Source organism: Corvus kubaryi, unplaced genomic scaffold (genome assembly GCF_017639235.1).
Source record: "Corvus kubaryi isolate FWS band 111438036 unplaced genomic scaffold, C.kubaryi_AGA036_p1.0 37396, whole genome shotgun sequence".
NCBI classification, from domain to species: Eukaryota; Metazoa; Chordata; class Aves; order Passeriformes; family Corvidae; genus Corvus; species Corvus kubaryi.
The window spans coordinates 18,736,494-18,751,933 of NW_024581135.1; positions in this window are offsets into that span (position 1 = coordinate 18,736,494).

Genomic DNA, 15,440 nt, shown 5'->3' on the forward strand with positions numbered 1-15,440 from the left:
GCTTCCTGCCCTCCTCACGGTGGTTTTTTAAACACAAAGACTAATCTTAGCCAGATTTGATAAAAGTAAACCTGTCGGCTATTAAGAATCTAAAAGTTCCAGGCAACTACATACAGGGTCTAGATGTTACTAGTGCCCCTCCATAGTGAGGGAAAGACCAGAGCCCAAGTACAGGATTCATTAGTCACCAGAGCACCCAGATGGGACAGAACTGTTGAAAATACTTAAAGTTTGTATCTCAATCAAAGGCAAAAATATGGAAATCCATAATATGTTAAATTCTATTATTTCCAGTACTAAAAAACCCCACTGGAAATGACTTTGTGAAGTTATACAGCTTTTTTTTGTATTGAGCATGGTTTACATGACAATAGATACCTAAGTACTCACATAAAATAGGCATATGATAATTTTTCAGATAATTCAGATTTTTACACATAGAGTGCAAGATGAAACAGATAGCCTCAGATCCCTCTTCTGAAAGGAAACTTTACAAAAAGAAAGACAACTAGAAGTGCTATTTTCCATTCCATCTTCCATCGGTTCTGGTTTCAGCTGAGTGCCATGAATGTCACTTAAGGCACTTAAGTCACCACTGTAAATATATTATGGTTTATTGGCCACGGAAGAAAAGAGAGAAAAGACCATGTGACCTGTTGCTACAGCTATGTAACAATTAAAAGGAAGAAAATTGGATTTCAAATCCACAGACTACAGTGGTTTACAGCTACTGGGCTATTAAGGAAATTGTCTTTGGGAATAGAGCCATTCCATGTTTTTTGAATGTCAGGATTAAATTACTTTTATTGTTTCAGGAATCTTCATTCTTAGACATTGTGCAATTGTTTCATGTTTGCGTAAGTTTGGAATGGGTCCTGAGCTAAATAATCATCATGCAGTCTTTTAAACTACCCAGTTGAATTTAGTGCTAACTAAAGACTTTGCCAATCTATTTGCCAGAATAGAGGCAAAACACAAAAATGTCAGCAGCTGGATTCCTGTATCTCATTAATTGATGGGCTAGTTATATCTTCTAGTTCATTTTTTAATCTTACCATTTACATTACAGGAATCAAAAGACAAAGCAAAAGGTGAATCAAAATACTTCATCAAGTACTTGGCTTCTGAGTTCTGCTATTCAAGTTGCCCTCCTAAGATGAAAATTTTCAAAGGTAACTGCTGTTGTCTTCTGCTTCCCTCAGACATGCAGCACAGCTACTTTGCTTTTCAAAGCATTTCCAGCTGAGCATGGGGCTCTGAAAGCTCTTCACAAATATCAGGGTAGTGTTTTTCAGGCTGCCCTCTCCTACTGACAGAAGCATGCTTGGAAGAAATCAATCTTTGTGGCTACCCCAGTTTCCAGATTGGACATAGGTGGCCAGTTCTAGTCAAATACACTTCTCAAATCACTGTGCCTTCTCTTTTCTCATCTTTTACATAGACAGAAATTCTGAACTGCAGGATGGGCAATTCAGATGCACAGTGACGTGGATTTAGATGGCAGTAAGAATGTAGCTGTATTTTTTCCAGTATTACCTTAAATGCAGAGCCATTTACCTCATAGAAGCACATGCTCCAAAACTGTTACACACATTGATGTCATCTTTGTTGATTTCTACGCCAGAAGTAATTGTATCTTGGTGAATTCTTGCCTTTTACTAATGGCACCATCTTGGGGAGATAAAGCAGGCAAGGTAGAGTGGTAGGGAAGCCACCTGTATGTCCAGAATTCCAGTGGAGATGGCATAGCCATAAACAGAGGTGAAATAATGCGAAGAACAGAAAGAAATCTAAAGCTTGTAGAGCATTAGTTGAATTAGACATCAAAATTATTCATAGTCTGCTTCTATCAGTCTATCTGTGTAAATGAAGGACAGAAAGATTTTTTACAACAAAGCTTACAGATTCACTTCCCAAATACCCCTTCTTCAGGCCAGTTGCACCAACGTATGTGTCAAGGTGACACTGGATAGAGTTGGCGTTCTTTTGCATGCATTTGATAAAGTGCACAGTATAAGAAAACAATTTCAATATTACTCAGCTGGCTGCTACATTATTTCTCCCAATCAGATTAATGAATACACTGGGTTACATTTGTAGTCCTTATTTATATAGCTAGATTTAGAATCCCCCTCATAATCCTCCTTTAAAGTAATCCCCTTTTATTCTTTTAACTCATTTTAACTCCTGATGCCTTTTGTTTAACATAGCAATCAAAAAAACCATCAAGAAAGCAACAGCAGAGAAAGACCATTTCACAAGAGACTATTTTGAAACACACAATCAAAAAACTACAAAAGCAAATTTTTTCATGGTGTAACTATCATGTAATTCCTGCGTGAAGATTGAAGCAGCCTCTATATGCTCTGTTACGTGAGCTACCCTAATTCTCTGAAGAGGGCAATGCCATGGTTCGGAATGACAGCACTGCAATATCTTTACTTAACTTCTATGGCCAACCATAAAAATTTTCAAATAATAAAGTATATTTTAAAGTAATTTTCAAAAGTAATTAAAAGTGCAGATGTGTCAGAGGAGGAGGTAACATTACCTAAAAACGGTATCAAATCCCTGAAGCTGGGTCTGCACCTAAGCCACCAGACTTTGAAATCTCAGAGGCCTTTTCCTTGAGTTTGATGGATGAGCATGGCTGCAGTGGCAGTCATGCAGTGGCAGGATCCACCAGCTGCCTGAGCAGCATTCCAAAGAGGGAGTTCAACTGGAGCAAAAACACATCTTGGAAGTACTGGGTCACCTGCACCAAAACTAAAACAGTGCTTTCTGCCTGGTTTTTTCCCTGTGGCCATTTTTTATAAGGAGTAACGTTTTCAGAGAGAAGCAACAATACATATACAGAAAAGAACTTTTGTCCCACGGGTTATTTTGGGTACTTGAATCTATCTTATTTGCTTCTTACTATTCCTACTTGATGACATTTCATTATCTGCCTGGCCATAGTGAAACACTGCTGCCACGTTTTGAAGCTGTCTTCACTGCAGGCATCTTCCTCTACGGGTTCATGGCTAAAGCATTTTGTACTTATATAGTAGTATGAGACCTGCATCTATACTTATTAATGAAAGCACAATGGTATAATACCTTGTCACCTTTTTTTTTTTTTTGGTAGCAGAAATGCACATTGGCAAACTAAGGACAAAAACAGTTACAGCACTTATTACTGCCCAAAGGAAATGGGGCAGAATGAAGACTGCTTTCCTCCCACTGGAGTTAGAAATTTTATATAATATCCTTTTAAAATCATAGAATCCCTGAGCAAGTTTCATTTTTCCAGCTGTCATCTTTTTCAGTGTTTCAGACTAAAAGCTATTTTTACAACTGTGTGTAAGTGAAGAGGTTGGTTGATGAAGACTGTAGATGAATCTGTAGACAGAATAGAGATTAATGAATTTGTCCTGACTGACTAGTCACGTGTAGGATTTGCCTGTATTTTACTTTATATCCCCTCAAAGGGTTTCATAAAACTACACCAGGTTTTTATTTTCTGTCTGCCTTCCTACAATATGTTGACATAGTCTCCTCATGGTTTTAGCAACAGCTCAAAACTGACCTAAAATTTTCAAGATATATGACAAAATTTTGCGTATTTGAATACTTTCTCAGTGAATAAGATGATTTTATTTGAATGTTACAAAAGAAATTTAGAATGCTGTAAATAATTACAATTTGGTGGAGAAGAACTTCTTTTTATATCCCAGCATACTTACTCCATCTCAGTTTAATAGGAGAAATATTTTCTCTAGGATGTATCTTTTTAGCCTGCAAAGCATATTAAAGATTTTTTCTTGTTTCAAGTTTGGAAACAAACAATAATATTTAAGCTATCCTTATCTTTCAAAGTTCAGTCTGTCATCCTGGATAATTATATTATTCTGATCGTCATACTATCTAAGAATATGTTTAATAGTAAAAGCAGTAATAGATGACTCTTTAGAAAAATAGCATATCAAAAATTCAGTTTGAAAATCTATTGAAGTATTCTCTTAATTTTCTCTGCATTTATTTTTGTAATTATTATTCTCCTATCTTTATAGTTTGGCAGTTACAGAAATACTGTAATTACTATTAGCATCCAATAAAACATTTTATAGTACTTTTTTAAAACTGAAAATCATTAAGTTTGTACCTCAAAAAATTTGCAATGGAAGATGAAGAATGAATCCTGTCATTCAGGAGTTATTTAATATTCCCTTATGATATTTTGGCTATCAGCAGGTAGTGCTTCCAAATTACTAACAGCATTTCATAGTTCTTTTGCAAAAGTGCATACTTTCAGTTTTGAAGATGTAACATACTTGTGAACAGCCATAATTTAAAATAACCTTTCTGTTTCAAATAATCTATATTGATTTCATATCTAGTGTTGTATGTGTCTTAACCTTAAAGTAATGGTTGTTGATATAAGAGCTGTAGGACATACGAAGAAATTAAGCTAATGTTTTTAGGTTCAGGCTTAGGCTGTTCATAACTGTACTTCTCTAGAAAAGAAAAAAAAGAAGCACTTCTTGCTGCAATCAGCATACATTTTCCATCCTGAATAAGAAGCCCCATTTTAATTTAATTTTTTTTGCGAGTACTATCACCACACCCTCCCATGGGTACAAAGAAAACAATAACTTTTCATATCAGAAGTCTGTACGGTTTTGCACTAGTGTAACCCTACATGGTTATGATTAATGACCTGCCTGTTGCATTTCCATAAGGGTTGGAACTTCAATGTATCAGTTAAAATATTGGTCCCTGTAAAGTCAATAGTACAATTCCCATTGGATTAAGATGTTTAAGAATATCATCCACTGCCCTTTGCGTCACAATGTTCTTGATTATTCATTTGGAGATTATATGAGAGATGAAAAATATCTTTTTTTATCTATTCATAATCTTTTAGATAAGCTGCAAACAGCTGTTGTTTCTTTCACATACATAAGTGTTCTTGCTAGGCACAAAGAAATCTGAGTTTCAAGTATCTCTGTCAAAATCACGTGAAAGAAACCCATTGACTTGATGCTTTTCTTGTAACACTTTATAGATACATACAGAAATGTATACCCAAGTTTCAGTAATTATGTATTCATATATTTGATTGTGCAGTGATTTGAAGATTAGAAATTTAAATTTGTTTTAAGCCTGAAAATTCCTTAAACGCTCTTCTAGAAATCACAGATAGAAAATATTTTCAGTTCTTAAACAAATAATGGTTCAATCACTCTTCTGCATTTAGTAAATATGGATATATAAGTAAAAATAAATCTAACACTAAGTAAAGGGTAAGAGATACAGAGCAGACAAAAAAGGCTTTTTCATGTATTCTTTCCTTTGGCCCCTTGTGCGGTGTCAGTGCTGCAGAGCCAGAAGCTGGGCTGCACCAGCAAAGCTGCTTTCCCTGGCAGCAGTACTCCCCTCTTGCTTGTCAGCATGGTTGTATTGCTCACTCTCTATCATAACATGGGCACCAAATACACAAATTATGGAAAAAAAATAATCAATCTCAACTTGATTCAATGTTACTACCTGATATGTATCCACTAAAGTACTTTGTCCTCTGTGCCATTGGATCCTTATACTTGTCTCCATTAACTGTACTGAGTTTTAGAGGTTTCCACTTCATGCGGCATTGTGTCCTACTAACTAAAATGCCTAATTACAAAGAAGATTGCCAAATATACCAAAAAAAAAGAAAAAGAAAACCTCTATGATATCAAGAGACGGGGTTTATGCTTTAGATGAGCTCTGTGACTTCATGTACCTGTATATAAAACTGGCATTTACATGGAAATTTTTATAAAGGCATTTTGTGAGACTTGATATCTCAGTATCTGGGGTGAAGGGGATTATGATAAGATAATATCAATAAAACTATGTAACATACTACACAGTCCAAACTGTAAAACTGTTTTAGGTTATGTTTTAACCATCTAAAGAAAACACAAGAAATTAGATAAAGTTTTGATGCCATAGAGAAGAGACTGACTGATCCTAAACTACGCTGTACTGTAAAACAAGTGCTCAATCGCATCAGAGCACTAAATTGTTTGACTACACTGACCCTCAGCAGCTCTACCTAACATATCTATTCTTATGCCTAGCACATCAGAAATGGCTGGTTCAGTGCTGCCGTCAGAAGAAAGGTGCCAGAGCTGCAAAACAGATTTTTACCTGAACAGCCTGATTGTTTTAGGATTTGAATTCTTTTTCTTCCCAATGAAATGCTGAATTTGTCAGGAGAGAATAGTGCCAAAAGATGGGCAAAAATTTCTGTATGTATTGGCCAAGTTGACCTAGAATAGCAAAGCATGTAAACAATAATTTGTAACTGTAGCTGTCACACAGAGTAGATTGGCAGCTGAAATTGTAGAAAGGCATGCTAGAACCCTGACAGCAGTTTTAGAGCAGAATCCCATTTTATGCTTTTACTTGCAAGAAGTATGAACACAAAGATAAAAAGCTGGCATGTTTCATCTTCCCTCTCCTCTGGCCAGGTCTAATGGAATCCTAGCTATCAATTAAACAAAAGGGTGATTGAATTTTGACACTCTTCTTGTGAAAATGAATAATAAAACAGAAAACCTTCCTTTCTGACCATGGTCCAAAAGAAATTACCCCTGCGTTTTATGTTAAATTAATATTTGATGTACTTCCATTTAAAAATTGGAGTTATACACTATCATTTGGTAATAATAATTTAATTTCAATTTGATTAGATGTGCTTCAGCTTATTGTCATATTCATTAACTACATTCACTGCCATGGGAGTGCAAGGCTAATCTGTTTGTTTGGATTAATGTCCCCTGGTCCAACAACCTGAGAAGAAGTGCTCTTTCTGGGTCTTACAGATATGTAAGGTCTTCTTCTAAATCAAAAGTGTGAATTTGAGATTACTGTCTCTGCTGTATACATAGGTATAGAAAAACTGAAGTTCCAACAAAGTGCCAGGCTGATGATACTTACCATTACTTATCTTGATTCACTAATTGATTTTCTGGCCTTACATATCTTTAAAAAGCAGCTGGGCTTTTTAAATACCACAATTTTTCATAAGCTGATGAGAAACACTGAGATTTAGAGCCTCCCAGCAAACATTCCTGCCATGATCCAATTCTCAAAAGAACACATTTACAATATTCACCCCCTAAATTTTGTTTTTCTACTATACATGGTTTGTGAAAATCCTCAAGACTCCCAGGAGCATTCTTTTCCTACATTTCTGTATTCACATAAAGATTCTCACCCTTCAGCATTTCTTCTGCAACTGAAGCTAACAGGACTTTTGTTTGTAAGGACATGGGGAGTATGCATCTGCATCACAAATTATGCCAGTGATTTTTTCAAGTCAAAGCACGATTAAACCTGATCAGAGGATAACCTTATCTCACTTTTTTGAGATCTTCTGCTTGAATTTGTTTTGATTCAGAAAGCAGACTGACATAAAAATGAAGCTAAATATTATAGGTGGCCTCAGGCCCACCTACAAAACCTGATGTAAATCCAGGGCTCAATATTCAGTCAATATTCAGTATTGCATTTATAGGCTTGAAATATCACATGCCTGGGTGAAGAGGCTCCATAAAGAGAACTTTATGTACATGGCTATCTAAGATCTTAAATGCTCAACTCAATATCTCGTTCATAGAACAGTACTTGACCATTATGAACAAGCCATGATCTTACCAGAGGGTCAGTCTGAAGGATTCTCAAAACAAGAGCCACCACTTAAATGTTGATTACCTTGAACACAGGTATTTCTGTGTTGAACTGAGAAAAAAAATCACAGAAAATATAAACAGAGGATGTTTGGAGAAAAAGATCTAATGTTTACTGAAAAAGCTGAACAACATCAAAACTATTCTTGTGAATTCTTGCTTGAACAGGAATTAATCCTGAGCTTGCAAAACATACTTTAAATTTTACGATAATTATTTTAAGAGCAAAATGCTAATAAGAAATTTTTAGAAAAAGAAACCTAAATACAAAACAGTAGCAAATTATCTATTGATAATTTATATTTTAATTATAAATTGGATTTACCAGACTTTAATCTGATATTTATAGTGAAGAGCAACATAGGGCTCCTTACTTTTATTACAAAGCAGCAGCTACACAAACATTTTACTGGCATGTGCATTCACTCAGCCACCAAATTGTCCTCCCTCAGAAACTGTTCCCCTAACTGGGCTAGGAAGTAGTGGTTCCCTTTCAAATGGATTTTTGCCAGTAAAACACAATCTCAGTCTCTGAATTTAAATGATTCTTCTCTGTTATATTCATTCAGTTCTACTATGCAGGTACTTGAATGTGATTTGGAAAAATACTTAGATCTCCGAACATCTGGAAATAAAGATTTTCATTGCCATTGTATGGCAGTGCATACATTTTTTTTCAGAATAAAAAATACACAGCCAGAGATATGTAGGTTCTGTGACATATACAATTTTAAACAAAGGCATCAAACACCTTGTTAATAAAGGGATCACCAGAACTTCAGATCTGCAGCAACCATTTTTATCAGAAGCTATCACTACATCAGTGATATTTTGCCTCTGATGGGAAAGTTTGCTACTCAGACAGAAAAAATAGTAGTCCTTCTGTCTGTTTCTTGTGGTTGTTTCAGTATTTATCTAAATTCAAACTGCAAAATGTGCTGGGTCTGAGTTCTTGTTGTTTGCTTTGATACCCTCTTTGACCAGTTCAGGCCCTATACTTGCCCCAAGAATATCCCTCTAGGGATCTCACCAAATAAACATTGCTCAGGACTCTTTTACTTAAAATGGTATCCTACCTAATAAATCAAATCATTACACAGAATAGATCAAGCAAACAAACATTCAGTGCAAGTAGAAAAGGGATGACAGGGAAAGAAAAATAATGGCAAAATATGTAGGGCATTTAGTGAAAACAAACAAGAATTCATTCAAATTCTTAATCTAGCTCTACTTTATTCCGTGTAGTGTCTAAGAGGGGAGAGTGGGAAAGAATGGAACAAATGTCTCTAAGAACATACATTAAGGAAAATATTATCCATGCTCATTAGACATTTTAACATTGACAGTAATATAATTTTTTAATATATGACTTGCTATTTAGATTGAAATTAGTTGTCTCCTTCCCTCTGCAAAAGATTCACACTGGAGACTGCAAAAGGCAAAACAGCTATTTCTTTCTGTCTCATTCACTTTAAGCCCACTGGCCAACATGACAGAAAGACTACTAGAAGTACATGTGAATTTATAGTAGTGCTTGGCATTTTGTGAAATTAAACTCCAAATAATCCACTCCCCTTCTCTCACCCTTTCTCATAAAGCAGGGACAAAAAGCAGAGAATAAGGGTCGGGGTCACGATTTACTGAAAGCACAAAGCAAGGAGAAGACACGCACAATAACAACAGCAATATTAACAGCAAAACCTTATAAAAAGAAGGTGTTTTACCCACAGAAAGGTGTTTACCACTGGGAACAAAAGCAAGATGGCAGGTGGATGCTTCCTGTAGGTCACATCCGTGTGGCTTCCCCAAGGCAATATGGTGGCTGCTCCCGTGTGCCACACATGTGGTCCTTGGGAACAAGGGCAAGATGGTGTGGCAGCTCCTGCAGCTGGCTTTTCCCACCCCAGCCTGAAAACAATGCAAAACCAAAGACAAACTAACCCCCTGGAAGCTGGGCTGTCCGAGTCAGGGTCACACCGCTGCTCCGCTGGGCTCAGTTCCGCCTGTGCCAGCACTTCTGACGCTCCCCTGTGCTGTGGGGTCACCATTTTCCTACCACTCCACTGTGCACCTTTCGGCTCAGCCAGGCTCCCTCTCGGCTCAGCTGCTACCGGCACCACTGCTCCTGATCCCTTCATTATTACCAAAGTCAGAACCATCCTGCACATCAAGACCAGTCTTCTACACTTTGAAAAATACATTTGGTCACATAAAGGTTCTGAGCAGCAACCATGCAATTTATTAGAGCATGGAAAGAAGTACCTGGAACCAGCAGCTGGTTCATTTAAATCATTTGTCAAGATGTAGATAGGCTACAGAACCAGTTCTTTAAACATGAGGTTTGTGTTCCATTAAGTCATATAAGGATCTTTGCTGCTGTACTTTGCTTTCCAAGTTTGTTCTGTGTAGCCAACATCAAGCAGTGTCTCATGCTGTTGGTTTGTGAGTAACAGGTTGAAATATTAACACATGGAAAAGTCAAAGCTTCAAGAAAAATTTAAGCATCTTGAGGGCTCTTGTCTCATGTCACTTTCTCAGTTATTCTCTCTTACAAAAAAGTGTCACTTTGACATTTTATGTTGCTTCTTACAGCTGTATCTTGAAAATTTCAGAGATGTTTGAACAGCAATGCACAATGAGCTGACAGTCATCTGTCAAGCCCAGACATACCAGAAGCAATGACTTCCTGTAGCTGGCTTGGGACAGGCTGATTAATCAGATATTCTCTTTTGCTCAGACCTCCTATAGAAGTCTTGAGAAAAATGTTTGCAGGCTACAGCTGCTTGCTAATCCTCAGCCAAATTCAGATCTCTTAAAATTCAGCACAGTTCTATGTGCAGAACAAGGAAAACCACCAAGGTAATCCAGATTCTAGGAAGAAGAGCAGCCATATTTTTCTAGTAACAATTTGACAAAATACTGCCAAAGTGATTCCAACACTTGAGCCAATATTCTATCATTAGGTTTCATGTGTAGGATTTTCAGTTCTTCCTCCCTGCTAAAGCTTTTAAAATCTTATCTGACATATCTTATTGTGCCTTTCATTTTATACAGTCTTTTTTTTCCTTGCTGATATTGTTGCAGATATGAATCATAAAGTGTATTTGCATAGTATTAGGGGTCTATTTCTTTTTTACATATAAGATGGAACAAAATGCTTTAATTCTAAAAAATGTATTTAAAATGTGACTCACGAAATACTGAAGCTCTTAAGCACTTCAAAATACTGCTAATGAGGCTGTCATTCAGTCACTCATTTGGGCATACCTCTAATTTTGAACATGGACCCATTGAACCCAGCTCTTCCTTGAAGACAACAATAAAACTCAGGACCTTGCTGGATCAGAACCCAAAAGAGGTTCATTTCAATCTACAAGAGCAGCCATTAAAAAGATGGCTAGTCTAAACCACTTACAAATAAGAGATTTAATGTATTTATATCTCTTCTGTACTTCCTGTACCTAGAGACAAATAATCCTCAAGACATAGACTCCAACATATTAGAGCCCAAAACACAATCTTATTAGCCCAGTTGTATTTAAATTAAGTGGCAGAAACAGGAAAAAAATCTGTTTTCTCAGTATCTGTTAAATACACCATCTTCTTTTCTGTTATCCTCCCCTTCCATTCCTGTTCTCTCCTGTCACTCCCTCCAACCTCTTTCTCCTGCAAAAACATTAAATGAAAAAAACCCAGAAACGTCAAGGACAGAGAGTTTTGCTACTGACAAATAGAAAGGGTTTACAGTTAAGTACTGACAAGTTTAATCAGGAGTCATCCAATTACATTCTCTTCTTTAAAAAGAAAAAGCATTCACCCGCAAATACCTGCTATGGCCTTAGTATATCCCATTGGTGACAGGCTACTAAAACAGCAGTGCAATTTACTACCCTTCATTACTATCCTTTGTCTAACTAAACATCTTTTTTCATATCTATCAAACCATTCAGTGTTACTTCCTGTTTCATATCATAGTTAGTATTCTTGGAAAAAATAATTTATTGCTAATTTGTGTAATATATGGCACAGTCGACAGAAAAAAAATACATTTTCTGGATATTATATTTCTTTTGGGGCTGTGTTTGCCTCCTTTTCTTTTACTGCAGCTCTAGTCACAGACTTTGCACTCAAACCATCACGGCTGCTGCATTTACAGTGTTGCTTTCTAAACGACTTACTTTTCTTTTTTTGTCTCTCTCTCTGGGTTCTTTAAGGGATCTTATTGATCAGAAGACAATAGAGCTGACACTTTAATTCAGCACTACCCAGTCTATGCTTCTGCATTCATTGAAGTTCACTGAAATCCCAGAACATCCTAGTTTTGATTAAAAAGTTGACTCTAAAAATATCCAGGTTTTTCTTGGTCTCAGGTTTTGAATGTATCTGAAAACAGGGAGGAGGAGAAAGAAAATACTGAAAAACCCACACACTTTCAATCCAATATTATTGTTCAGCCATACCACAAAAGGAATAAAAGGAATTTAAGGGAAAGTTTTGAATGGAAGAAGGATCAAATGCTCATATGCTCCACAAGGGAACTTTCCAATTCTACCTAGCCACAAAATCATATGTGATAAAACCACACTCTTAATCAGGCCACGATCTGAGGAAAAAGAAAAAAGAAAAAAAAAAAAAAGTGTTAGCAAGCTGAGCAGCTTTCGTCAAGGTTGAAAAAAAGCTTTATGTGGTCCTAGGAGCCTCAAACTCTGCAATTGTCAGGCAATTGTCAGGCAATATCTCCTGTGACACAGACATATTGAGGAACATGAGAGCAGGGAATAGCCAGCCATTTATGACAAATGAAGTCTTAATCCAATTCCATCTGAGATTAACAATGAAATCACAATTTCTTTTAATGCTGAAGGAAATCTTCCACACACAACTTAGTCTATTAAATTCTCTTCAACTGTATATATGTAAAATTTTACAGTACTACTCCTTCAGACTTCCAAATACATAACTTAGTATAATATATAACTTATATAGACTTAGTAAAATATATTAAAATATCTATATATCAAATGCATGTGACATTAAAAAAAGCCATGATACATCATTGGTTGGATGTATCCTCTTTATTAAGCTGTGGTTTTCATTACAAACCTACTCAAATTTTCATATTTGGTGCCTTTGCAATATTTGTCTTTTTCTAAAAGAGAATTTTCTCCCAATCTCAGTATATCTCCTGTTGTGCAGAACTACACATGATTCCTTCTGCATTTTCATGAGTCCAACTAAGGCATTTATTAACCCTTGCTATGAAGGTAATTCCAATACTGTGGAATGAGAGAGAATTCTCATTCTGTGGAATGAGATGAGAATTCTCCCGAGAATGAGAGAGATCCCAACTGTAAAACTTTCTCTATCCCTGCAGCAACAGGACTGAAACACTGCCCTGGAGAACTCAGTCCAGAATTTTTAATTCTGCAGGGCCACAATGTCTTTAGGCATTCAGACTGACTAATTTATAAAAATAGAATCTGGGCTATCACCTGACCCTGACAACAGAAGTTCTTCGTTTTGTATCTAGCCTTCAGATTGCTATCATCACAACGAATGAGGCTGCAATGCTTACTGCAGTTTCAGTAACACTTATCATGGATTGTATACAGTCAGTACCTCTTACCTAATTTTCTCTAAACAGAAGACTTTTCCTGAGAAAACTACAGTAATGTAAACTATACCCTTTCATATACTTAGATCTTTTAGAAGATTTAAAATACTGAAAAGACTATCAGGGGCATTCTAATTAATCCTGAAAGCATGAAAATGGGAGGCAAAAAACTTGGCACCATTTGTAAAAACAGGAGGTAATCAGATTTTTTTAAAAAAACCTTGGATGTCCTCTGTGGATGTCTGCTCTCACTTAGAAGGTGCATTTGTTGAAACTTATTACTGGTGTCACTAGACTGTATTCTATAAAATAAAATGCTCTCTCCTGTACTGTTTTGTTTACAATTGTTCGTGAAGTGTTGTCAGTAGAGTGGTTGAATAATACTGTGGACATACTGAATATGAAATTGCTCTCTCACTGGAGAAAATGGGAGCAACTATGCCAAGTCATTAAAATATGTTGGTTTCAAGTAAGTTTAAGGGCCCACTCAGGGCCATATCGTGTTTTTAATGAAGATCTCAATGTGATCAATAAATAATAAGATATTAAATCTTAAACTCACTCTAAGGTATATAGTACCTGTTTTTAAAAATTAATGAATTGAGCACAGAATTGTGGCACAGTTGAACTAAATTACAGGAGGAAGACAATTTGTGCTGATGTACTGGACTGGGCGTTGAATGATCTTGGATCCATTCCCAGTTCTGCCCTCAACTTCATCTAGAGCCACATAAGCTTCTTTAGACAACACTGCAAAGCTGTTTAGACATTTTAAGATGCACAGAGGTGTCTGTTAGGGTTTCGAAAACACTTAACTACACTTGGAAATTTATACCCCTAAATCTCAAATGTGGCCCATACACAAATGATAAAAAGCATAAAGTCCTTGTTCAGACAATAGTTTATCTAAGTTTCAAATTGATCATCACACCTCAGCAACTGAATCAAAGAGTTAAGTCAATACCTCCTCACTTCTGGGGACAGTTTACTTTCCATACCTGACAGAATTTAAATTCCTGTGATTTAGGGCAATTAGCCATCCCTTGGTCACTAAGCAGAGAGTTTTGAATGGATATATGCCCTTTGGTTACCAGAATAAACCCCATCATTTAACTACAGATATGAGTTTCTGGTTGAGGTTCTACATCTTTTTTTTTCCCCTCAGGATTGCTGGAGGATAAATGTATTAATGTCCTCTGAAGAGATTCTAAGTGGATCAGACAGTGTCATAGGAAAATTTTGAGCAGAATCATTTGTCATGTTGAAGCTAGACATATTCTCAGAGAAAATGTGTAAATAATTGGGAGTTCAGAAACATTTTCATTTTACTGTTTACTCACATAAAGATTCTAATTAGAGCAAATCACTAAAGCCCAAGTCACTAAAATCCACTGACAATAAGACTCTTTTACGTTCCTTAACCCTTCCCGGTGAAGGAATTTAAAATTAATCAGCGTGGCAGAGTAGATAGAAGCTACGCTAACATAAAATCTGTCAAGCCCTAGAACATAAGGTCCAGAAGGAGTAATTCCCAGAGACAATTTTTTTTCAAGTAGGAATAATGCGCAAGTTAACCTTCAGGACAAGAATGATAGCTTGTATGAGATATCTTAGCTCCTTAATTCAAGACTTTCTATATAGCCAATGCACTGGGCTACAGCTGGAAGGAAAAGAGTACAGTATGAGAACAGCAGAAGATAGAAACTACAACTGTTGATATGCTAAGATCTGGATGACTAAATCCAGTGGACAAATATACTCTTATGTTGATGTCCTGGGTGCTTTCCAAGAATCACAAAAGCATCAAAGTTGGAAGGGATCTCTGGAAATCATCTATTCCAATCCCCCTGCTGCCAAGGCAGGGTCACCTAAAACAGGTTACACAGGAACATGTCCAGGTGGGTTTGGAATGCCTCCATAGAGGGAGGCTCCATGTCCTCCTTGGGCAGCCTGTTCCAGTGCTCTGCCACCCTCAATGTAAAAAAAGTTCTTCCACATGTTGAGGTGGAATTTCTTGTGTTTTAGTTTATGGACACTGCTCTTCGCTGTGCTTCTGGGCACCACTGAAAAGGATCTGACACCATGCTTTTGGCACCCCCTTTGAGATA